The following is a 26,653-nucleotide window of genomic DNA, read 5'->3' as shown; positions in this document are numbered from 1 at the left end:
CATCACACAGAAGTTTGTGAGACTGCTTCTGTCTTGTTTTTGTGTGAGGGTGTCCCGTTTCCAACGAATTCCTAGAAGCCGTCCGAATATCCCCTTGCACATTCTATAAAAAGAGTGTTTCAAAATTTCCGTGTCAAAAGGAATGTTCAACTCCGTGAGTTGAATGCACACACCACAAAGAAGTTTCAGAGAATGCTTCTGTCTACTTGTTATGTGAAGATATTTCCTTTCCAGCACAGGACTGAAATCGCTTCAAGTGTCCCCTTGCAGATTCTCGACAAAGAGTGTTTCAAAACTGCTCTATCAAAAGTAAGTCTCACGTCTGTGAGATGAGAGCACACATGACAAAGGAGTTTGCGAGAATACTTCTGTCTCGTTTTTGTGTGAGGATATCCTTTTTCCAGCAAATGCCTATAAGTGGTCCAAATATCCACATGCAGATTCTACAAAAAGAGTGTTTCAAAATTGCTCTGACAAAAGGAATGTTCAATTCTCTGAGTTGAATGCACACATCACCAAGTGGTTTCTGAGAATGCTTCCCTGTAGGATTTTTGTGAAGTTATTTCGTTTCCAAGCATAGGCCTCAGAGCTCTCCAAATGTCCAAATGCAGATGATAGAAAAACAGTGTTTCATGGCTTCTCTAACAAAAGGAATATTCCCCTCTGTGAGTTGAATGCAACCACCACAAAGTAGTTTCTGAGAATGCTTCTTTCTAGGTTATATGTGAAGCTATTCCCTTTTCGACCACAGGCTTCTTAGCTTTCCGAATGACCACTTGCATATAATGCAAAAAGCGTGTTTCAAAACTGCTCCATGAAAAGAAACGTTAAACTCTGTTACTTGAATGCACTTAACACAGAGGAGATTGTGAGTACGCTTCTGTCTTGTTTTCGTGTGAAGGTGTCCCGTTTCCAACGAATTCCTATAAGCGGTGCAAATTTCCACTTGCAGATTCTAAATAAAGGGTGTTTCAAAATTTCTCTGTCTAAAGGAATGTTCAACTCTGTGAGTTGAATGCACATACCTCAAAGAAGTTTCAGAGAATGCTTCTGTCTAGTTTTGATGTGAAGATATTTAATTTCCACCACAGGCCTCAAAGCGCTCCAAATATCCAATTGCCGTTTCTAGAAAAAGGGTGTTACAAAATTCCTCTATCAAAAGAAAGGTTCAGCTCTGTGAGCTGAATGCTCACATCACACAGAAGTTTGTGAGAATGCTTCTGTCTTGTTTTCGTGTGAGGGTGTCCCGTTTCCAACGAATTCCTAGAAGCGGTCCAAATATGCACTTGCACATTCTATAAACAGAGTGTTTCAAAAATTCTCTGTCAAAAGGAATGTTCAACTCTGTGGGTTGAATGCACGCACCAAAAAAGTTTCAGACAATGCTTCTGTCTACTTGATGTGTGAGGATATTTCCTTTCCAGTACAGGCCTCAAAGTGCCGAATTGTCCACTTGCAGATACTAGAAAAAGAGTGTTTCAAAACTGCCCTATCAAAAGTCATGCTCACATCTCTGAGTTGAGAGCACACATCACAAAGGTGTTTGTGAGAATGGTTCCGTCTCGTTTTTCTGTAAAGATATACCGTTTCCAGCAAATTCGTATAAGTGGTCCAAATATCCACATGCAGATTCTACAAAAAGAGTGTTTCAAAACTGCTCTAACAAAAGGAATTTTCAACTCTGTGAGATGAATGCACACATCGCAAAGTGGTGTCTGAGAATGCTTCTCTGTAGGATTTTTGTGAAGATATGTCGTTTCCCACCATAGGCCTCAGAGCTCTCCAAATGTCCAAATGCAGATTATACAAAAACAGTGTTTCATGGCTTCTCTAACAAAAGGAATATTCCCCTCTGTGAGTTGAATGCAACCAACACAAAGTAGTTTTTGAGAATGCTTCTTTCTAGGTTAGATGTGCAGATATTGCCTTTTCGACCACAGGCCTCATAGCTTTCGGTGTGACCACTTGCATATACAGCAAAAAGCGTGTTTCAAATCTGCTCCATGAAAAGAATCCTGAAACTCTGTGAGTTGAATGCCCTTATCACAGAGAATTTTGTGAGAATGCTTCTGTCTAGTTTTCGTGTGAAGGTGTCTCGTTTCCAACGAATTCCTAAAAGCGGTCAAAATTTCCACCTGCAGATTCTACAAAAAGAGAATTTCATAATTTCTCTCTCAAAAGGAATGTTCAACTCTGTGAGTTGAATGCACACACCAAAAAGTACTTTCAGAGAATGCTTCTGTCAACTTGTTATGTGAAGATATTTCCTTTCCAGCACAGGCCTCAAAGCGCTCCAAATGTCCACTTGCAGATTATACAAAAACACTGTTTCATGGCTGCTCTAACAAAAGGAATATTCCCCTCTGTGAGTTGAATGCAACCAACACAAAGTTGTTTGCGACAATGCTTCTTTCTATGTTATATGTGAAGATATTGTCTTTTCAAACACAGGCCTCATAGCTTTCGGAATGACCACTTGCATAGACTTCAAAAAGTGCGTTTCAATACTGCTCCATGAAAAGAAACGTTAAACTCTGTGAGTTGAATGCACTTATCACAGAGAAGTTTGTCAGAATGCTTCTGTCTAGTTTTCGTATGAGGGTGTCCCATTTCCAACGAATTTCTAGAAGGGGTCCAAATTTCCACTTGCCGATTCAACAAAAAGAGTGTTTCAAAATTTCTCTGTCTAAAGGAATGTTCAAATCTGTGAGTTGAATGCACACACCACAAAGAAGATTGAGAGAATGCTTCTGTCTAGTTTTGACGTGAAGATATTTCCTTTCCACCACAGGCCACAAAGCGCTCCAAATGTCCACTTACCGATTCTAGAAAAAGAGTGTTTCAAAATTGCTCTGTCAAAGGAAGTGTTCAGCTCTGTGAGCTGAATGCTCACATCACACAGAAGTTTGTGAGAATGCTTCTGTCTTGTTTTTGTGTGAGGGTGTCCCGTTTCCAACGAATTCCTGGAAGCCGTCCGAATATCCACTTGCACATTCTATAAAAAGAGTGTTTCAAAATTTCTCTGTCAAAAGGAATGTTCAACTCCGTGAGTTGAATGCACACACCACAAAGAAGTTTCAGAGAATGCTTCTGTCTACTTGTTATGTGAAGATATTTCCTTTCCAGTACAGGACTGAAATCGCTTCAAGTGTCCCCTTGCAGATTCTCGACACAGAGTGTTTCAAAACTGCTCTATCAATAGTAAGTTTCACATCTGTGAGATGAGAGCTCACATGACAAAGGAGTTTGCGACAATACTACTGTCTCGTTTTTGTGTGAGGATATCCTTTTTCCAGCAAATGCCTATAAGTGGTCCAAATATCCACATGCAGATTCTACAAAAAGAGTGTTTCAAAATTGCTCTAACAAAAGGAATGTTCAATTCTCTGAGTTGAATGGACAATCACCAAGTGGTTTCTGAGAATGCTTCCCTGTAGGATTTTTGTGAAGTTATTTCGTTTCCCACCATAGGCCTCAGAGCTCTCCAAAGGTCCAAATGCAGATTATACAAAAACAGTGTTTCATCCTTCTCTAACAAAAGGAATATTCCCCTCTGTGAGTGGAATGCAACCAACACAAAGTAGTTTCTGAGAATTCTTCTTTCTGGGTTATATGTGAAGATATTGCCTTTTCGAACACAGGCCTCATAGCTTTCCGAATGACCACTTGCATATACTTCAAACAGTGTGTTTCAAATCTGCTGCATGAAAAGAAACGTTAAACGCTCTGAGTTGAATGCACTTATCACAGAGAAGTTTGTGAGAATACTTCTGTCTAGTTTTCGTGTGAGGGTGTCCCGTTTCCAACGAATTCCTAGAAGCGGTCCAAATTTCCGCTTGCAGATTCTACAAAAAGATTGTTTCAAAATTTCTCTGTCTAAAGGAATGTTCAAGTCTGCGAGTTGAATGCACAAACCACAAAGAAGATTCAGAGAGTGCTTCTGTCTAATTTTGATGTGAAGATATTTCCTTTCCACCTCAAGACTCAAAGCGCTCCAAATGTCCACTTGCCGATTCTAGAAAAACAGTCTTTCAAAATTGCTCTATCAAAAGAAAGGTTCAGCTCTGTGAGCTGAATGCTCACATCACACAGAAGTTTGTGAGAATGCTTCTGTCTTGTTTTTGTGTGAGAGTGTCCCGTTTCCAATGAATTCCTAGAAGCCGTCCAAATATCCCCTTGCACATTCTATAAAAAGAGTGTTTCAAATCTTCTCTGACAAAAGGAATGTTCAAATCTGTGAGTTGAATGCACACACCACAAAGAAGTCTCAGGGAATGCTTCTGTCTACTTGTTATGTGAAGATATTTCCTTTCCAGTACAGGCCTCAAAGCGCTCCAAATGTCCTCTTGCGGATTCTAGAAAAAGAGTGTTTCAAAATTGCTCTATCAAAAGTCAGGTTCAGATCTCTGAGTTGAGAGCACACATCACAAAGGAGTTTGTGAGAATGCTTCTGTCTCGTTTTTGTGTGAAGATATCCCGTTTCCAGCAAATTCTTATACGTGGTACAAATATCCACATGCAGATTCCACAAAAAGAATGTTTCAAAACTGCTCTAACAAAAGGAATGTTCAACTCCGTGAGTTGAATGCGCACATCTCAAAGTGGTTTCCGAGAATGCTTCTCTCTAGGTGTTTTGAGAAGAAATTTCCCTTCCCACAAGAGGCCTCAGAGCTCTCCAAACGTCCAATTGCAGATTATACAAAAACAGAGTTTCTTGGCTGCTCTAACAAAAGGATTATTCACCTCTGTGAGTTGAATGCAACCAACACAAGGCAGTTTTGGAGAATGATTCTTTCTATGCTATATGTGAAGATATTTTCTTTTCGAACACAGGCCTCATAGCTTTCCGAATGACCACTTGCATGTACTGCAAAAAGTGTGTTTCAAAACTGCTCCATGAAAGGAAACATTAAACTCTGTGTGTTGAATGCACTTATCACAGAGAAGTTTGTGAGAATGATTCTGTCTAGTTTTGACGTGAACATATTTCCTTTCCACCACAGGCCTCAAAGCGCTCCAAATGTCCACTTGCCGATTCTAGAAAAAGAGTGTTTCAAAATTGCTCTATCAAAAGAAAGGTTCAGCTCTGTGAGCTGAATGCTCACATCACACAGAAGTTTGTGAGACTGCTTCTGTCTTGTTTTTGTGTGAGGGTGTCCCGTTTCCAACGAATTCCTAGAAGCCGTCCGAATATCCCCTTGCACATTCTATAAAAAGAGTGTTTCAAAATTTCCGTGTCAAAAGGAATGTTCAACTCCGTGAGTTGAATGCACACACCACAAAGAAGTTTCAGAGAATGCTTCTGTCTACTTGTTATGTGAAGATATTTCCTTTCCAGCACAGGACTGAAATCGCTTCAAGTGTCCCCTTGCAGATTCTCGACAAAGAGTGTTTCAAAACTGCTCTATCAAAAGTAAGTCTCACGTCTGTGAGATGAGAGCACACATGACAAAGGAGTTTGCGAGAATACTTCTGTCTCGTTTTTGTGTGAGGATATCCTTTTTCCAGCAAATGCCTATAAGTGGTCCAAATATCCACATGCAGATTCTACAAAAAGAGTGTTTCAAAATTGCTCTGACAAAAGGAATGTTCAATTCTCTGAGTTGAATGCACACATCACCAAGTGGTTTCTGAGAATGCTTCCCTGTAGGATTTTTGTGAAGTTATTTCGTTTCCAAGCATAGGCCTCAGAGCTCTCCAAATGTCCAAATGCAGATGATAGAAAAACAGTGTTTCATGGCTTCTCTAACAAAAGGAATATTCCCCTCTGTGAGTTGAATGCAACCACCACAAAGTAGTTTCTGAGAATGCTTCTTTCTAGGTTATATGTGAAGCTATTCCCTTTTCGACCACAGGCTTCTTAGCTTTCCGAATGACCACTTGCATATAATGCAAAAAGCGTGTTTCAAAACTGCTCCATGAAAAGAAACGTTAAACTCTGTTACTTGAATGCACTTAACACAGAGGAGATTGTGAGTACGCTTCTGTCTTGTTTTCGTGTGAAGGTGTCCCGTTTCCAACGAATTCCTATAAGCGGTGCAAATTTCCACTTGCAGATTCTAAATAAAGGGTGTTTCAAAATTTCTCTGTCTAAAGGAATGTTCAACTCTGTGAGTTGAATGCACATACCTCAAAGAAGTTTCAGAGAATGCTTCTGTCTAGTTTTGATGTGAAGATATTTAATTTCCACCACAGGCCTCAAAGCGCTCCAAATATCCAATTGCCGTTTCTAGAAAAAGGGTGTTACAAAATTCCTCTATCAAAAGAAAGGTTCAGCTCTGTGAGCTGAATGCTCACATCACACAGAAGTTTGTGAGAATGCTTCTGTCTTGTTTTCGTGTGAGGGTGTCCCGTTTCCAACGAATTCCTAGAAGCGGTCCAAATATGCACTTGCACATTCTATAAACAGAGTGTTTCAAAAATTCTCTGTCAAAAGGAATGTTCAACTCTGTGGGTTGAATGCACACACCAAAAAAGTTTCAGACAATGCTTCTGTCTACTTGATGTGTGAGGATATTTCCTTTCCAGTACAGGCCTCAAAGTGCCGAATTGTCCACTTGCAGATACTAGAAAAAGAGTGTTTCAAAACTGCCCTATCAAAAGTCATGCTCACATCTCTGAGTTGAGAGCACACATCACAAAGGTGTTTGTGAGAATGGTTCCGTCTCGTTTTTCTGTAAAGATATACCGTTTCCAGCAAATTCGTATAAGTGGTCCAAATATCCACATGCAGATTCTACAAAAAGAGTGTTTCAAAACTGCTCTAACAAAAGGAATTTTCAACTCTGTGAGATGAATGCACACATCGCAAAGTGGTGTCTGAGAATGCTTCTCTGTAGGATTTTTGTGAAGATATGTCGTTTCCCACCATAGGCCTCAGAGCTCTCCAAATGTCCAAATGCAGATTATACAAAAACAGTGTTTCATGGCTTCTCTAACAAAAGGAATATTCCCCTCTGTGAGTTGAATGCAACCAACACAAAGTAGTTTTTGAGAATGCTTCTTTCTAGGTTAGATGTGCAGATATTGCCTTTTCGACCACAGGCCTCATAGCTTTCGGTGTGACCACTTGCATATACAGCAAAAAGCGTGTTTCAAATCTGCTCCATGAAAAGAATCCTGAAACTCTGTGAGTTGAATGCCCTTACCACAGAGAATTTTGTGAGAATGCTTCTGTCTAGTTTTCGTGTGAAGGTGTCTCGTTTCCAACGAATTCCTAAAAGCGGTCAAAATTTCCACCTGCAGATTCTACAAAAAGAGAATTTCATAATTTCTCTCTCAAAAGGAATGTTCAACTCTGTGAGTTGAATGCACACACCAAAAAGTACTTTCAGAGAATGCTTCTGTCAACTTGTTATGTGAAGATATTTCCTTTCCAGCACAGGCCTCAAAGCGCTCCAAATGTCCACTTGCAGATTATACAAAAACACTGTTTCATGGCTGCTCTAACAAAAGGAATATTCCCCTCTGTGAGTTGAATGCAACCAACACAAAGTTGTTTGCGAGAATGCTTCTTTCTATGTTATATGTGAAGATATTGTCTTTTCAAACACAGGCCTCATAGCTTTCGGAATGACCACTTGCATAGACTTCAAAAAGTGCGTTTCAATACTGCTCCATGAAAAGAAACGTTAAACTCTGTGAGTTGAATGCACTTATCACAGAGAAGTTTGTCAGAATGCTTCTGTCTAGTTTTCGTATGAGGGTGTCCCATTTCCAACGAATTTCTAGAAGGGGTCCAAATTTCCACTTGCCGATTCAACAAAAAGAGTGTTTCAAAATTTCTCTGTCTAAAGGAATGTTCAAATCTGTGAGTTGAATGCAAACACCACAAAGAAGATTGAGAGAATGCTTCTGTCTAGTTTTGACGTGAAGATATTTCCTTTCCACCACAGGCCACAAAGCGCTCCAAATGTCCACTTACCGATTCTAGAAAAAGAGTGTTTCAAAATTGCTCTATCAAAGGAAGTGTTCAGCTCTGTGAGCTGAATGCTCACATCACACAGAAGTTTGTGAGAATGCTTCTGTCTTGTTTTTGTGTGAGGGTGTCCCGTTTCCAACGAATTCCTGGAAGCCGTCCGAATATCCACTTGCACATTCTATAAAAAGAGTGTTTCAAAATTTCTCTGTCAAAAGGAATGTTCAACTCCGTGAGTTGAATGCACACACCACAAAGAAGTTTCAGAGAATGCTTCTGTCTACTTGTTATGTGAAGATATTTCCTTTCCAGTACAGGACTGAAATCGCTTCAAGTGTCCCCTTGCAGATTCTCGACACAGAGTGTTTCAAAACTGCTCTATCAATAGTAAGTTTCACATCTGTGAGATGAGAGCTCACATGACAAAGGAGTTTGCGACAATACTACTGTCTCGTTTTTGTGTGAGGATATCCTTTTTCCAGCAAATGCCTATAAGTGGTCCAAATATCCACATGCAGATTCTACAAAAAGAGTGTTTCAAAATTGCTCTAACAAAAGGAATGTTCAATTCTCTGAGTTGAATGGACAATCACCAAGTGGTTTCTGAGAATGCTTCCCTGTAGGATTTTTGTGAAGTTATTTTGTTTCCCACCATAGGCCTCAGAGCTCTCCAAAGGTCCAAATGCAGATTATACAAAAACAGTGTTTCATCCTTCTCTAACAAAAGGAATATTCCCCTCTGTGAGTGGAATGCAACCAACACAAAGTAGTTTCTGAGAATTCTTCTTTCTGGGTTATATGTGAAGATATTGCCTTTTCGAACACAGGCCTCATAGCTTTCCGAATGACCACTTGCATATACTTCAAACAGTGTGTTTCAAATCTGCTGCATGAAAAGAAACGTTAAACGCTCTGAGTTGAATGCACTTATCACAGAGAAGTTTGTGAGAATACTTCTGTCTAGTTTTCGTGTGAGGGTGTCCCGTTTCCAACGAATTCCTAGAAGCGGTCCAAATTTCCGCTTGCAGATTCTACAAAAAGATTGTTTCAAAATTTCTCTGTCTAAAGGAATGTTCAAGTCTGCGAGTTGAATGCACAAACCACAAAGAAGATTCAGAGAGTGCTTCTGTCTAATTTTGATGTGAAGATATTTCCTTTCCACCTCAAGACTCAAAGCGCTCCAAATGTCCACTTGCCGATTCTAGAAAAACAGTCTTTCAAAATTGCTCTATCAAAAGAAAGGTTCAGCTCTGTGAGCTGAATGCTCACATCACACAGAAGTTTGTGAGAATGCTTCTGTCTTGTTTTTGTGTGAGAGTGTCCCGTTTCCAACGAATTCCTAGAAGCCGTCCAAATATCCCCTTGCACATTCTATAAAAAGAGTGTTTCAAATCTTCTCTGACAAAAGGAATGTTCAAATCTGTGAGTTGAATGCACACACCACAAAGAAGTCTCAGGGAATGCTTCTGTCTACTTGTTATGTGAAGATATTTCCTTTCCAGTACAGGCCTCAAAGCGCTCCAAATGTCCTCTTGCGGATTCTAGAAAAAGAGTGTTTCAAAATTGCTCTATCAAAAGTCAGGTTCAGATCTCTGAGTTGAGAGCACACATCACAAAGGAGTTTGTGAGAATGCTTCTGTCTCGTTTTTGTGTGAAGATATCCCGTTTCCAGCAAATTCTTATACGTGGTACAAATATCCACATGCAGATTCCACAAAAAGAATGTTTCAAAACTGCTCTAACAAAAGGAATGTTCAACTCCGTGAGTTGAATGCGCACATCTCAAAGTGGTTTCCGAGAATGCTTCTCTCTAGGTGTTTTGAGAAGAAATTTCCCTTCCCACAAGAGGCCTCAGAGCTCTCCAAACGTCCAATTGCAGATTATACAAAAACAGAGTTTCTTGGCTGCTCTAACAAAAGGATTATTCACCTCTGTGAGTTGAATGCAACCAACACAAGGCAGTTTTGGAGAATGATTCTTTCTATGCTATATGTGAAGATATTTTCTTTTCGAACACAGGCCTCATAGCTTTCCGAATGACCACTTGCATGTACTGCAAAAAGTGTGTTTCAAAACTGCTCCATGAAAGGAAACATTAAACTCTGTGTGTTGAATGCACTTATCACAGAGAAGTTTGTGAGAATGATTCTGTCTAGTTTTGACGTGAACATATTTCCTTTCCACCACAGGCCTCAAAGCGCTCCAAATGTCCACTTGCCGATTCTAGAAAAAGAGTGTTTCAAAATTGCTCTATCAAAAGAAAGGTTCAGCTCTTTGAGCTGAATGCTCACATCACACAGAAGTTTGTGAGACTGCTTCTGTCTTGTTTTTGTGTGAGGGTGTCCCGTTTCCAACGAATTCCTAGAAGCCGTCCGAATATCCCCTTGCACATTCTATAAAAAGAGTGTTTCAAAATTTCCGTGTCAAAAGGAATGTTCAACTCCGTGAGTTGAATGCACACACCACAAAGAAGTTTCAGAGAATGCTTCTGTCTACTTGTTATGTGAAGATATTTCCTTTCCAGCACAGGACTGAAATCGCTTCAAGTGTCCCCTTGCAGATTCTCGACAAAGAGTGTTTCAAAACTGCTCTATCAAAAGTAAGTCTCACGTCTGTGAGATGAGAGCACACATGACAAAGGAGTTTGCGAGAATACTTCTGTCTCGTTTTTGTGTGAGGATATCCTTTTTCCAGCAAATGCCTATAAGTGGTCCAAATATCCACATGCAGATTCTACAAAAAGAGTGTTTCAAAATTGCTCTGACAAAAGGAATGTTCAATTCTCTGAGTTGAATGCACACATCACCAAGTGGTTTCTGAGAATGCTTCCCTGTAGGATTTTTGTGAAGTTATTTCGTTTCCAAGCATAGGCCTCAGAGCTCTCCAAATGTCCAAATGCAGATGATAGAAAAACAGTGTTTCATGGCTTCTCTAACAAAAGGAATATTCCCCTCTGTGAGTTGAATGCAACCACCACAAAGTAGTTTCTGAGAATGCTTCTTTCTAGGTTATATGTGAAGCTATTCCCTTTTCGACCACAGGCTTCTTAGCTTTCCGAATGACCACTTGCATATAATGCAAAAAGCGTGTTTCAAAACTGCTCCATGAAAAGAAACGTTAAACTCTGTTACTTGAATGCACTTAACACAGAGGAGATTGTGAGTACGCTTCTGTCTTGTTTTCGTGTGAAGGTGTCCCGTTTCCAACGAATTCCTATAAGCGGTGCCAATTTCCACTTGCAGATTCTAAATAAAGGGTGTTTCAAAATTTCTCTGTCTAAAGGAATGTTCAACTCTGTGAGTTGAATGCACATACCTCAAAGAAGTTTCAGAGAATGCTTCTGTCTAGTTTTGATGTGAAGATATTTAATTTCCACCACAGGCCTCAAAGCGCTCCAAATATCCAATTGCCGTTTCTAGAAAAAGGGTGTTACAAAATTCCTCTATCAAAAGAAAGGTTCAGCTCTGTGAGCTGAATGCTCACATCACACAGAAGTTTGTGAGAATGCTTCTGTCTTGTTTTCGTGTGAGGGTGTCCCGTTTCCAACGAATTCCTAGAAGCGGTCCAAATATGCACTTGCACATTCTATAAACAGAGTGTTTCAAAAATTCTCTGTCAAAAGGAATGTTCAACTCTGTGGGTTGAATGCACACACCAAAAAAGTTTCAGACAATGCTTCTGTCTACTTGATGTGTGAGGATATTTCCTTTCCAGTACAGGCCTCAAAGTGCCGAATTGTCCACTTGCAGATACTAGAAAAAGAGTGTTTCAAAACTGCCCTATCAAAAGTCATGCTCACATCTCTGAGTTGAGAGCACACATCACAAAGGTGTTTGTGAGAATGGTTCCGTCTCGTTTTTCTGTAAAGATATACCGTTTCCAGCAAATTCGTATAAGTGGTCCAAATATCCACATGCAGATTCTACAAAAAGAGTGTTTCAAAACTGCTCTAACAAAAGGAATTTTCAACTCTGTGAGATGAATGCACACATCGCAAAGTGGTGTCTGAGAATGCTTCTCTGTAGGATTTTTGTGAAGATATGTCGTTTCCCACCATAGGCCTCAGAGCTCTCCAAATGTCCAAATGCAGATTATACAAAAACAGTGTTTCATGGCTTCTCTAACAAAAGGAATATTCCCCTCTGTGAGTTGAATGCAACCAACACAAAGTAGTTTTTGAGAATGCTTCTTTCTAGGTTAGATGTGCAGATATTGCCTTTTCGACCACAGGCCTCATAGCTTTCGGTGTGACCACTTGCATATACAGCAAAAAGCGTGTTTCAAATCTGCTCCATGAAAAGAATCCTGAAACTCTGTGAGTTGAATGCCCTTACCACAGAGAATTTTGTGAGAATGCTTCTGTCTAGTTTTCGTGTGAAGGTGTCTCGTTTCCAACGAATTCCTAAAAGCGGTCAAAATTTCCACCTGCAGATTCTACAAAAAGAGAATTTCATAATTTCTCTCTCAAAAGGAATGTTCAACTCTGTGAGTTGAATGCACACACCAAAAAGTACTTTCAGAGAATGCTTCTGTCAACTTGTTATGTGAAGATATTTCCTTTCCAGCACAGGCCTCAAAGCGCTCCAAATGTCCACTTGCAGATTATACAAAAACACTGTTTCATGGCTGCTCTAACAAAAGGAATATTCCCCTCTGTGAGTTGAATGCAACCAACACAAAGTTGTTTGCGAGAATGCTTCTTTCTATGTTATATGTGAAGATATTGTCTTTTCAAACACAGGCCTCATAGCTTTCGGAATGACCACTTGCATAGACTTCAAAAAGTGCGTTTCAATACTGCTCCATGAAAAGAAACGTTAAACTCTGTGAGTTGAATGCACTTATCACAGAGAAGTTTGTCAGAATGCTTCTGTCTAGTTTTCGTATGAGGGTGTCCCATTTCCAACGAATTTCTAGAAGGGGTCCAAATTTCCACTTGCCGATTCAACAAAAAGAGTGTTTCAAAATTTCTCTGTCTAAAGGAATGTTCAAATCTGTGAGTTGAATGCACACACCACAAAGAAGATTGAGAGAATGCTTCTGTCTAGTTTTGACGTGAAGATATTTCCTTTCCACCACAGGCCACAAAGCGCTCCAAATGTCCACTTACCGATTCTAGAAAAAGAGTGTTTCAAAATTGCTCTATCAAAGGAAGTGTTCAGCTCTGTGAGCTGAATGCTCACATCACACAGAAGTTTGTGAGAATGCTTCTGTCTTGTTTTTGTGTGAGGGTGTCCCGTTTCCAACGAATTCCTGGAAGCCGTCCGAATATCCACTTGCACATTCTATAAAAAGAGTGTTTCAAAATTTCTCTGTCAAAAGGAATGTTCAACTCCGTGAGTTGAATGCACACACCACAAAGAAGTTTCAGAGAATGCTTCTGTCTACTTGTTATGTGAAGATATTTCCTTTCCAGTACAGGACTGAAATCGCTTCAAGTGTCCCCTTGCAGATTCTCGACACAGAGTGTTTCAAAACTGCTCTATCAATAGTAAGTTTCACATCTGTGAGATGAGAGCTCACATGACAAAGGAGTTTGCGACAATACTACTGTCTCGTTTTTGTGTGAGGATATCCTTTTTCCAGCAAATGCCTATAAGTGGTCCAAATATCCACATGCAGATTCTACAAAAAGAGTGTTTCAAAATTGCTCTAACAAAAGGAATGTTCAATTCTCTGAGTTGAATGGACAATCACCAAGTGGTTTCTGAGAATGCTTCCCTGTAGGATTTTTGTGAAGTTATTTTGTTTCCCACCATAGGCCTCAGAGCTCTCCAAAGGTCCAAATGCAGATTATACAAAAACAGTGTTTCATCCTTCTCTAACAAAAGGAATATTCCCCTCTGTGAGTGGAATGCAACCAACACAAAGTAGTTTCTGAGAATTCTTCTTTCTGGGTTATATGTGAAGATATTGCCTTTTCGAACACAGGCCTCATAGCTTTCCGAATGACCACTTGCATATACTTCAAACAGTGTGTTTCAAATCTGCTGCATGAAAAGAAACGTTAAACGCTCTGAGTTGAATGCACTTATCACAGAGAAGTTTGTGAGAATACTTCTGTCTAGTTTTCGTGTGAGGGTGTCCCGTTTCCAACGAATTCCTAGAAGCGGTCCAAATTTCCGCTTGCAGATTCTACAAAAAGATTGTTTCAAAATTTCTCTGTCTAAAGGAATGTTCAAGTCTGCGAGTTGAATGCACAAACCACAAAGAAGATTCAGAGAGTGCTTCTGTCTAATTTTGATGTGAAGATATTTCCTTTCCACCTCAAGACTCAAAGCGCTCCAAATGTCCACTTGCCGATTCTAGAAAAACAGTCTTTCAAAATTGCTCTATCAAAAGAAAGGTTCAGCTCTGTGAGCTGAATGCTCACATCACACAGAAGTTTGTGAGAATGCTTCTGTCTTGTTTTTGTGTGAGAGTGTCCCGTTTCCAACGAATTCCTAGAAGCCGTCCAAATATCCCCTTGCACATTCTATAAAAAGAGTGTTTCAAATCTTCTCTGACAAAAGGAATGTTCAAATCTGTGAGTTGAATGCACACACCACAAAGAAGTCTCAGGGAATGCTTCTGTCTACTTGTTATGTGAAGATATTTCCTTTCCAGTACAGGCCTCAAAGCGCTCCAAATGTCCTCTTGCGGATTCTAGAAAAAGAGTGTTTCAAAATTGCTCTATCAAAAGTCAGGTTCAGATCTCTGAGTTGAGAGCACACATCACAAAGGAGTTTGTGAGAATGCTTCTGTCTCGTTTTTGTGTGAAGATATCCCGTTTCCAGCAAATTCTTATACGTGGTACAAATATCCACATGCAGATTCCACAAAAAGAATGTTTCAAAACTGCTCTAACAAAAGGAATGTTCAACTCCGTGAGTTGAATGCGCACATCTCAAAGTGGTTTCCGAGAATGCTTCTCTCTAGGTGTTTTGAGAAGAAATTTCCCTTCCCACAAGAGGCCTCAGAGCTCTCCAAACGTCCAATTGCAGATTATACAAAAACAGAGTTTCTTGGCTGCTCTAACAAAAGGATTATTCACCTCTGTGAGTTGAATGCAACCAACACAAGGCAGTTTTGGAGAATGATTCTTTCTATGCTATATGTGAAGATATTTTCTTTTCGAACACAGGCCTCATAGCTTTCCGAATGACCACTTGCATGTACTGCAAAAAGTGTGTTTCAAAACTGCTCCATGAAAGGAAACATTAAACTCTGTGTGTTGAATGCACTTATCACAGAGAAGTTTGTGAGAATGATTCTGTCTAGTTTTGACGTGAACATATTTCCTTTCCACCACAGGCCTCAAAGCGCTCCAAATGTCCACTTGCCGATTCTAGAAAAAGAGTGTTTCAAAATTGCTCTATCAAAAGAAAGGTTCAGCTCTTTGAGCTGAATGCTCACATCACACAGAAGTTTGTGAGACTGCTTCTGTCTTGTTTTTGTGTGAGGGTGTCCCGTTTCCAACGAATTCCTAGAAGCCGTCCGAATATCCCCTTGCACATTCTATAAAAAGAGTGTTTCAAAATTTCCGTGTCAAAAGGAATGTTCAACTCCGTGAGTTGAATGCACACACCACAAAGAAGTTTCAGAGAATGCTTCTGTCTACTTGTTATGTGAAGATATTTCCTTTCCAGCACAGGACTGAAATCGCTTCAAGTGTCCCCTTGCAGATTCTCGACAAAGAGTGTTTCAAAACTGCTCTATCAAAAGTAAGTCTCACGTCTGTGAGATGAGAGCACACATGACAAAGGAGTTTGCGAGAATACTTCTGTCTCGTTTTTGTGTGAGGATATCCTTTTTCCAGCAAATGCCTATAAGTGGTCCAAATATCCACATGCAGATTCTACAAAAAGAGTGTTTCAAAATTGCTCTGACAAAAGGAATGTTCAATTCTCTGAGTTGAATGCACACATCACCAAGTGGTTTCTGAGAATGCTTCCCTGTAGGATTTTTGTGAAGTTATTTCGTTTCCAAGCATAGGCCTCAGAGCTCTCCAAATGTCCAAATGCAGATGATAGAAAAACAGTGTTTCATGGCTTCTCTAACAAAAGGAATATTCCCCTCTGTGAGTTGAATGCAACCACCACAAAGTAGTTTCTGAGAATGCTTCTTTCTAGGTTATATGTGAAGCTATTCCCTTTTCGACCACAGGCTTCTTAGCTTTCCGAATGACCACTTGCATATAATGCAAAAAGCGTGTTTCAAAACTGCTCCATGAAAAGAAACGTTAAACTCTGTTACTTGAATGCACTTAACACAGAGGAGATTGTGAGTACGCTTCTGTCTTGTTTTCGTGTGAAGGTGTCCCGTTTCCAACGAATTCCTATAAGCGGTGCCAATTTCCACTTGCAGATTCTAAATAAAGGGTGTTTCAAAATTTCTCTGTCTAAAGGAATGTTCAACTCTGTGAGTTGAATGCACATACCTCAGAGAAGTTTCAGAGAATGCTTCTGTCTAGTTTTGATGTGAAGATATTTAATTTCCACCACAGGCCTCAAAGCGCTCCAAATATCCAATTGCCGTTTCTAGAAACAGGGTGTTACAAAATTCCTCTATCAAAAGAAAGGTTCAGCTCTGTGAGCTGAATGCGCACATCACACAGAAGTTTGTGAGAATGCTTCTGTCTTGTTTTCGTGTGAGGGTGTCCCGTTTCCAACGAATTCCTAGAAGCGGTCCAAATATGCACTTGCACATTCTATAAACAGAGTGTTTCAAAAATTCTCTGTCAAAAGGAATGTTCAATTCTGTGGGTTGAATGCACACACCAAAAAAGTTTCAGACAATGCTTCTGTCTACTTGATGTGTGAAGATATTTCCTTTCCAGCACAGGCCTCAAAGCACCGAATTGTCCACTTGCAGATACTAGAAAAAGAGTGTTTCAAAACTGCCCTATCAAAAGTCATGTTCACATCTCTGAGTTGAGAGCACACATCACAAAGGAGTTTGTGAGAATGGTTCCGTCTCGTTTTTCTGTAAAGATATACCGTTTCCAGCAAATTCGTATAAGTGGTCCAAATATCCACATGCAGATTCTACAAAAAGAGTGTTTCAAAACTGCTCTAACAAAAGGAATTTTCAACTCTGTGAGATGAATGCACACATCGCAAAGTGGTGTCTGAGAATGCTTCTCTGTAGGATTTTTGTGAAGATATGTCGTTTCCCACCATAGGCCTCAGAGCTCTCCAAATGTCCAAATGCAGATTATACAAAAACAGTGTTTCATGGCTTCTCTAACAAAAGGAATATTCCCCTCTGTGAGTTGAATGCAACCAACACAAAGTAGTTTTTGAGAATGCTTCTTTCTAGGTTAGATGTGCAGATATTGCCTTTTCGACCACAGGCCTCATAGCTTTCGGTGTGACCACTTGCATATACAGCAAAAAGCGTGTTTCAAATCTGCTCCATGAAAAGAATCCTGAAACTCTGTGAGTTGAATGCCCTTATCACAGAGAATTTTGTGAGAATGCTTCTGTCTAGTTTTCGTGTGAAGGTGTCTCGTTTCCAACGAATTCCTAAAAGCGGTCAAAATTTCCACCTGCAGATTCTACAAAAAGAGAATTTCATAATTTCTCTCTCAAAAGGAATGTTCAACTCTGTGAGTTGAATGCACACACCAAAAAGAACTTTCAGAGAATGCTTCTGTCAACTTGTTTTGGGAAGATATTTCCTTTCCAGCACAGGCCTCAAAGCGCTCCAAATGTCCACTTGCAGATTATACAAAAACACTGTTTCACGGCTGCTCTAACAAAAGGAATATTCCCCTCTGTGAGTTGAATGCAACCAACACAAAGTTGTTTGCGAGAATGCTTCTTTCTATGTTATATGTGAAGATATTGTCTTTTCAAACACAGGCCTCATAGCTTTCGGAATGACCACTTGCATAGACTTCAAAAAGTGCGTTTCAATACTGCTCCATGAAAAGAAACGTTAAACTCTGTGAGTTGAATGCACTTATCACAGAGAAGTTTGTCAGAATGCTTCTGTCTAGTTTTCGTATGAGGGTGTCCCATTTCCAACGAATTTCTAGAAGGGGTCCAAATTTCCACTTGCCGATTCAACAAAAAGAGTGTTTCAAAATTTCTCTGTCTAAAGGAATGTTCAAATCTGTGAGTTGAATGCACACACCACAAAGAAGATTGAGAGAATGCTTCTGTCTAGTTTTGACGTGAAGATATTTCCTTTCCACCACAGGCCACAAAGCGCTCCAAATGTCCACTTACCGATTCTAGACAAAGAGTGTTTCAAAATTGCTCTATCAAAGGAAGTGTTCAGCTCTGTGAGCTGAATGCTCACATCACACAGAAGTTTGTGAGAATGCTTCTGTCTTGTTTTTGTGTGAGGGTGTCCCGTTTCCAACGAATTCCTGGAAGCCTTCCGAATATCCACTTGCACATTCTATAAAAAGAGTGTTTCAAAATTTCTCTGTCAAAAGGAATGTTCAACTCCGTGAGTTGAATGCACACACCACAAAGAAGTTTCAAAGAATACTTCTGTCTACTTGTTATGTGAAGATATTTCCTTTCCAGTACAGGACTGAAATCGCTTCAAGTGTCCCCTTGCAGATTCTCGACAAAGTGTGTTTCAAAACTGCTCTATCAATAGTAAGTTTCACATCTGTGAGATGAGAGCTCACATGACAAAGGAGTTTGCGACAATACTACTGTCTCGTTTTTGTGTGAGGATATCCTTTTTCCAGCAAATGCCTATAAGTGGTCCAAATATCCACATGCAGATTCTACAAAAAGAGTGTTTCAAAATTGCTCTAACAAAAGGAATGTTCAATTCTCTGAGTTGAATGGACAATCACCAAGTGGTTTCTGAGAATGCTTCCCTGTAGGATTTTTGTGAAGTTATTTTGTTTCCCACCATAGGCCTCAGAGCTCTCCAAAGGTCCAAATGCAGATTATACAAAAACAGTGTTTCATCCTTCTCTAACAAAAGGAATATTCCCCTCTGTGAGTGGAATGCAACCAACACAAAGTAGTTTCTGAGAATTCTTCTTTCTGGGTTATATGTGAAGATATTGCCTTTTCGAACACAGGCCTCATAGCTTTCCGAATGACCACTTGCATATACTTCAAACAGTGTGTTTCAAATCTGCTGCATGAAAAGAAACGTTAAACGCTCTGAGTTGAATGCACTTATCACAGAGAAGTTTGTGAGAATACTTCTGTCTAGTTTTCGTGTGAGGGTGTCCCGTTTCCAACGAATTCCTAGAAGCGGTCCAAATTTCCGCTTGCAGATTCTACAAAAAGATTCTTTCAAAATTTCTCTGTCTAAAGGAATGTTCAAGTCTGCGAGTTGAATGCACAAACCACAAAGAAGATACAGAGAGTGCTTCTGTCTAATTTTGATGTGAAGATATTTCCTTTCCACCTCAAGACTCAAAGCGCTCCAAATGTCCACTTGCCGATTCTAGAAAAACAGTCTTTCAAAATTGCTCTATCAAAAGAAAGGTTCAGCTCTGTGAGCTGAATGCTCACATCACACAGAAGTTTGTGAGAATGCTTCTGTCTTGTTTTTGTGTGAGAGTGTCCCGTTTCCAACGAATTCCTAGAAGCCGTCCAAATATCCCCTTGCACATTCTATAAAAAGAGTGTTTCAAATCTTCTCTGACAAAAGGAATGTTCAAATCTGTGATTTGAATGCACACACCAAAAAGAAGTCTCAGGGAATGCTTCTGTCTACTTGTTATGTGAAGATATTTCCTTTCCAGTACAGGCCTCAAAGCGCTCCAAATGTCCTCTTGCGGATTCTAGAAAAAGAGTGTTTCAAAATTGCTCTATCAAAAGTCAGGTTCAGATCTCTGAGTTGAGAGCACACATCACAAAGGAGTTTGTGAGAATGCTTCTGTCTCGTTTTTGTGTGAAGATATCCCGTTTCCAGCAAATTCTTATACGTGGTACAAATATCCACATGCAGATTCCAGAAAAAGAATGTTTCAAAACTGCTCTAACAAAAGGAATGTTCAACTCCGTGAGTTGAATGCGCACATCTCAAAGTGGTTTCCGAGAATGCTTCTCTCTAGGTGTTTTGAGAAGAAATTTCCCTTCCCACAAGAGGCCTCAGAGCTCTCCAAACGTCCAATTGCAGATTATACAAAAACAGAGTTTCTTGGCTGCTCTAACAAAAGGATTATTCACCTCTGTGAGTTGAATGCAACCAACACAAGGCAGTTTCGGAGAATGATTCTTTCTATGCTATATGTGAAGATATTTTCTTTTCGAACACAGGCCTCATAGCTTTCCGAATGACCACTTGCATGTACTGCAAAAAGTGTGTTTCAAAACTGCTCCATGAAAGGAAACATTAAACTCTGTGAGTTGAATGCACTTATCACAGAGAAGTTTGTGAGAATGATTCTGTCTAGTTTTGACGTGAACAAATTACCTTTCCACCACAGGCCTCAAAGCGCTCCAAATGTCCACTTGCCGATTCTAGAAAAAGAGTGTTTCAAAATTGCTCTATCAAAAGAAAGGTTCAGCTCTGTGAGCTGAATGCTCACATCACACAGAAGTTTGTGAGACTGCTTCTGTCTTGTTTTTGTGTGAGGGTGTCCCGTTTCCAACGAATTCCTAGAAGTCGTCCGAATATCCCCTTGCACATCCTATAAAAAGAGTGTTTCAAAATTTCCGTGTCAAAAGGAATGTTCAACTCCGTGAGTTGAATGCACACACCACAAAGAAGTTTCAGAGAATGCTTCTGTCTACTTGTTATGTGAAGATATTTCCTTTCCAGCACAGGACTGAAATCGCTTCAAGTGTCCCCTTGCAGATTCTCGACAAAGAGTGTTTCAAAACTGCTCTATCAAAAGTAGGTTTCACATCTGTGAGATGAGAGCACACATGACAAAGGAGTTTGCGAGAATACTTCTGTCTCGTTTTTGTGTGAGGATATCCTTTTTCCACCAAATGCGTATAAGTGGTCCAAATATCCACATGCAGATTCTACAAAAAGAGTGTTTCAAAATTGCTCTGACAAAAGGAATGTTCAATTCTCTGAGTTGAATGCACACATCACCAAGTGGTTTGTGAGAATGCTTCCCTGTAGGATTTTTGTGAAGTTATTTCGTTTCCCACCATAGGCCTCAGAGCTCTCCAAATGTCCAAATGCAGATGATACAAAAACAGTGTTTCATGGCTTCTCTAACAAAAGGAATATTCCCCTCTGTGAGTTGAATGCAACCACCACAAAGTAGTTTCTGAGAATGCTTCTTTCTAGGTTATATGTGAAGCTATTCCCTTTTCGACCACAGGCTTCTTAGCTTTCCGAATGACCACTTGCATATAATGCAAAAAGCGTGTTTCAAAACTGCTCCATGAAAAGAAACGTTAAACTCTGTTACTTGAATGCACTTAACACAGAGAAGATTGTGAGAACGCTTCTGTCTTGTTTTCGTGTGAAGGTGTCCCGTTTCCAACGAATTCCTATAAGCGGTGCCAATTTCCACTTGCAGATTCTAAATAAAGGGTGTTTCAAAATTTCTCTGTCTAAAGGAATGTTCAACTCTGTGAGTTGAATGCACATACCTCAGAGAAGTTTCAGAGAATGCTTCTGTCTAGTTTTGATGTGAAGATATTTAATTTCCACCACAGGCCTCAAAGCGCTCCAAATATCCAATTGCCGTTTCTAGAAACAGGGTGTTACAAAATTCCTCTATCAAAAGAAAGGTTCAGCTCTGTGAGCTGAATGCGCACATCACACAGAAGTTTGTGAGAATGCTTCTGTCTTGTTTTCGTGTGAGGGTGTCCCGTTTCCAACGAATTCCTAGAAGCGGTCCAAATATGCACTTGCACATTCTATAAACAGAGTGTTTCAAAAATTCTCTGTCAAAAGGAATGTTCAATTCTGTGGGTTGAATGCACACACCAAAAAAGTTTCAGACAATGCTTCTGTCTACTTGATGTGTGAAGATATTTCCTTTCCAGCACAGGCCTCAAAGCACCGAATTGTCCACTTGCAGATACTAGAAAAAGAGTGTTTCAAAACTGCCCTATCAAAAGTCATGTTCACATCTCTGAGTTGAGAGCACACATCACAAAGGAGTTTGTGAGAATGGTTCCGTCTCGTTTTTCTGTAAAGATATACCGTTTCCAGCAAATTCGTATAAGTGGTCCAAATATCCACATGCAGATTCTACAAAAAGAGTGTTTCAAAACTGCTCTAACAAAAGGAATTTTCAACTCTGTGAGATGAATGCACACATCGCAAAGTGGTGTCTGAGAATGCTTCTCTGTAGGATTTTTGTGAAGATATGTCGTTTCCCACCATAGGCCTCAGAGCTCTCCAAATGTCCAAATGCAGATTATACAAAAACAGTGTTTCATGGCTTCTCTAACAAAAGGAATATTCCCCTCTGTGAGTTGAATGCAACCAACACAAAGTAGTTTTTGAGAATGCTTCTTTCTAGGTTAGATGTGCAGATATTGCCTTTTCGACCACAGGCCTCATAGCTTTCGGTGTCACCACTTGCATATACAGCAAAAAGCGTGTTTCAAATCTGCTCCATGAAAAGAATCCTGAAACTCTGTGAGTTGAATGCCCTTATCACAGAGAATTTTGTGAGAATGCTTCTGTCTAGTTTTCGTGTGAAGGTGTCTCGTTTCCAACGAATTCCTAAAAGCGGTCAAAATTTCCACCTGCAGATTCTACAAAAAGAGAATTTCATAATTTCTCTCTCAAAAGGAATGTTCAACTCTGTGAGTTGAATGCACACACCAAAAAGAACTTTCAGAGAATGCTTCTGTCAACTTGTTTTGGGAAGATATTTCCTTTCCAGCACAGGCCTCAAAGCGCTCCAAATGTCCACTTGCAGATTATACAAAAACACTGTTTCACGGCTGCTCTAACAAAAGGAATATTCCCCTCTGTGAGTTGAATGCAACCAACACAAAGTTGTTTGCGAGAATGCTTCTTTCTATGTTATATGTGAAGATATTGTCTTTTCAAACACAGGCCTCATAGCTTTCGGAATGACCACTTGCATAGACTTCAAAAAGTGCGTTTCAATACTGCTCCATGAAAAGAAACGTTAAACTCTGTGAGTTGAATGCACTTATCACAGAGAAGTTTGTCAGAATGCTTCTGTCTAGTTTTCGTATGAGGGTGTCCCATTTCCAACGAATTTCTAGAAGGGGTCCAAATTTCCACTTGCCGATTCAACAAAAAGAGTGTTTCAAACTCTCTCTGTCTAAAGGAATGTTCAAATCTGTGAGTTGAATGCACACACCACAAAGAAGATTTAGAGAATGCTTCTGTCTAATTTTGACGTGAAGATATTTCCTTTCCACCACAGGCCACAAAGCACTCCAAATGTCCACTTACCGATTCTAGAAAAAGAGTGTTTCAAAATTGCTCTATCAAAGGAAGTGTTCAGCTCTTTGAGCTGAATGCTCACATCACACAGAAGTTTGTGAGAATGCTTCTGTCTTGTTTTTGTGTGAGGGTGTCCTGTTTCCAATGAATTCCTGGAAGCCGTCCGAATATCCACTTGCACATTCTATAAAAAGAGTGTTTCAAAATTTCTCTGTCAAAAGGAATGTTCAACTCCGTGAGTTGAATGCACACACCACAAAGAAGTTTCAGGGAATGCTTCTGTCTACTTGTTATGTGAAGATATTTCCTTTCTAGCACAGGACTGAAATCGCTTCAAGTGTCCCCTTGCAGATTCTCGACAAAGAGTGTTTCAAAACTGCTCTATCAATAGTAAGTTTCACATCTGTGAGATGAGAGCTCACATGACAAAGGAGTTTGCGACAATACTACTGTCTCGTTTTTGTGTGAGGATATCCTTTTTCCAGCAAATGCCTATAAGTGGTCCAAATATCCACATGCAGATTCTACAAAAAGAGTGTTTCAAAATTGCTCTAAGAAAAGGAATGTTCAGTTCTCTGAGTTGAATGGACAATCACCAACTGGTTTCTGAGAATGCTTCCCTGTAGGATTTTTGTGAAGTTATTTCGTTTCCCACCATAGGCCTCAGAGCTCTCCAAAGGTCCAAATGCAGATTATACAAAAACAGTGTTTCATCCTTCTCTAACAAAAGGAATATTCCCCTCTGTGAGTGGAATGCAACCAACACAAAGTAGTTTCTGAGAATTCTTCTTTCTGGGTTATAAGTGAAGATATTGCCTTTTCGAACACAGGCCTCATAGCTTTCCGAATGACCACTTGCATATACTTCAAACAGTGTGTTTCAAATCTGCTGCATGAAAAGAAACGTTAAACGCTCTGAGTTGAATGCACTTATCACAGAGAAGTTTGTGAGAATACTTCTGTCTAGTTTTCGTGTGAGGGTGTCCCGTTTCCAACGAATTCCTAGAAGCGGTCCAAATTTCCGCTTGCAGATTCTACAAAAAGATTGTTTCAAAATTTCTCTGTCTAAAGGAATGTTCAAGTCTGCGAGTTGAAGGCACAAACCACAAAGAAGATTCAGAGAGTGCTTCTGTCTAATTTAGATGTGAAGATATTTCCTTTCCACCTCAAGACTCAAAGCGCTCCAAATGTCCACTTGCCGATTCTAGAAAAACAGTCTTTCAAAATTGCTCTATCAAAAGAAAGGTTCAGCTCTGTGAGCTGAATGCTCACATCACACAGAAGTTTGTGAGAATGCTTCTGTCTTGTTTTTGTGTGAGAGTGTCCCGTTTCCAACGAATTCCTAGAAGCCGTCCAAATATCCCCTTGCACATTCTATAAAAAGGGTGTCTCAAATCTTCTCTGACAAAAGGAATGTTCAAATCTGTGAGTTGAATGCACACACCACAAAGAAGTCTCAGGGAATGCTTCTGTCTACTTGTTATGTGAAGATATTTCCTTTCCAGTACAGGCCTCAAAGCGCTCCAAATGTCCTCTTGCGGATTCTAGAAAAAGAGTGTTTCAAAATTGCTCTATCAAGAGTCAGGTTCACATCTCTGAGTTGAGAGCACACATCACAAAGGAGTTTGTGAGAATGCTTCTGTCTCGTTTTTGTGTGAAGATATCCCGTTTCCAGCAAATTCTTATACGTGGTACAAATATCCACATGCAGATTCCACAAAAAGAATGTTTCAAAACTGCTCCAACAAAAGGAATGTTCATCTCCGTGAGTTGAATGCACACATCTCAAAGTGGTTTCCGAGAATGCTTCTCTCTAGGTGTTTTGAGAAGAAATTTCCCTTCCCACAAGAGGCCTCAGAGCTCTCCAAACGTCCAATTGCAGATTATACAAAAACAGAGGTTATTGGCTGCTCTAACAAAAGGATTATTCACCTCTGTGAGTTGAATGCAACCAACACAAGGCAGTTTCGGAGAATGATTCTTTCTATGCTATATGTGAAGATATTTTCTTTTCGAACACAGGCCTCATAGCTTTCCGAATGACTACTTGCATGTACTGCAAAAAGTGTGTTTCAAAACTGCTCCATGAAAGGAAACATTAAACTCTGTGAGTTGAATGCACTTATCACAGAGAAGTTTGTGAGAATGATTCTGTCTAGTTTTGACGTGAACATATTTCCTTTCCACCACAGGCCTCAAAGCGCTCCAAATGTCCACTTGCCGATTCTAGAAAAAGAGTGTTTCAAAATTGCTCTATCAAAAGAAAGGTTCAGCTCTGTGAGCTGAATGCTCACATCACACAGAAGTTTGTGAGACTGCTTCTGTCTTGTTTTTGTGTGAGGGTGTCCCGTTTCCAACGAATTCCTAGAAGCCGTCCGAATATCCCCTTGCACATTCTATAAAAAGAGTGTTTCAAAATGTCCGTGTCAAAAGGAATGTTCAACTCCGTGAGTTGAATGCACACCCCACAAAGAAGTTTCAGAGAATGCTTCTGTCTACTTGTTATGTGAAGATATTTCCTTTCCAGCACAGGACTGAAATCGCTTCAAGTGTCCCCTTGCAGATTCTCGACAAAGAGTGTTTCAAAACTGCTCTATCAAAAGTAAGTTTCACATCTGTGAGATGAGAGCACACATGACAAAGGAGTTTGCGAGAATACTTCTGTCTCGTTTTTGTGTGAGGATATCCTTTTTCCAGCAAATGCCTATAAGTGGTCCAAATATCCACATGCAGATTCTACAAAAAGAGTGTTTCAAAATTGCTCTGACAAAAGGAATGTTCAATTCTCTGAGTTGAATGCACACATCACCAAGTGGTTTCTGAGAATGCTTCCCTGTAGGATTTTTGTGAAGTTATTTCGTTTCCCACCATAGGCCTCAGAGCTCTCCAAATGTCCAAATGCAGATGATACATAAACAGTGTTTCATGGCTTCTCTAACAAAAGGAATATTCCCCTCTGTGAGTTGAATGCAACCACCACAAAGTAGTTTCTGAGAATGCTTCTTTCTAGGTTATATGTGAAGCTATTCCCTTTTCGACCACAGGCTTCTTAGCTTTCCGAATGACCACTTGCATATAATGCAAAAAGCGTGTTTCAAAACTGCTCCATGAAAAGAAACGTTAAACTCTGTTACTTGAATGCACTTAACACAGAGAAGATTGTGAGAACGCTTCTGTCTTGTTTTCGTGTGAAGGTGTCCCGTTTCCAACGAATTCCTATAAGCGGTGCAAATTTCCACTTGCAGATTCTAAATAAAGGGTGTTTCAAAATTTCTCTGTCTAAAGGAATGTTCAACTCTGTGAGTTGAATGCACATACCTCAGAGAAGTTTCAGAGAATGCTTCTGTCTAGTTTTGATGTGAAGATATTTAATTTCCACCACAGGCCTCAAAGCGCTCCAAATATCCAATTGCCGTTTCTAGAAAA

The sequence above is a fragment of the Pongo pygmaeus genome, chromosome 20 (genome assembly GCF_028885625.2).
Source record: "Pongo pygmaeus isolate AG05252 chromosome 20, NHGRI_mPonPyg2-v2.0_pri, whole genome shotgun sequence".
NCBI classification, from domain to species: Eukaryota; Metazoa; Chordata; class Mammalia; order Primates; family Hominidae; genus Pongo; species Pongo pygmaeus.
The sequence above is the reverse complement of the archived record's forward strand: the minus strand, read 5'-3'. Positions refer to the sequence as shown.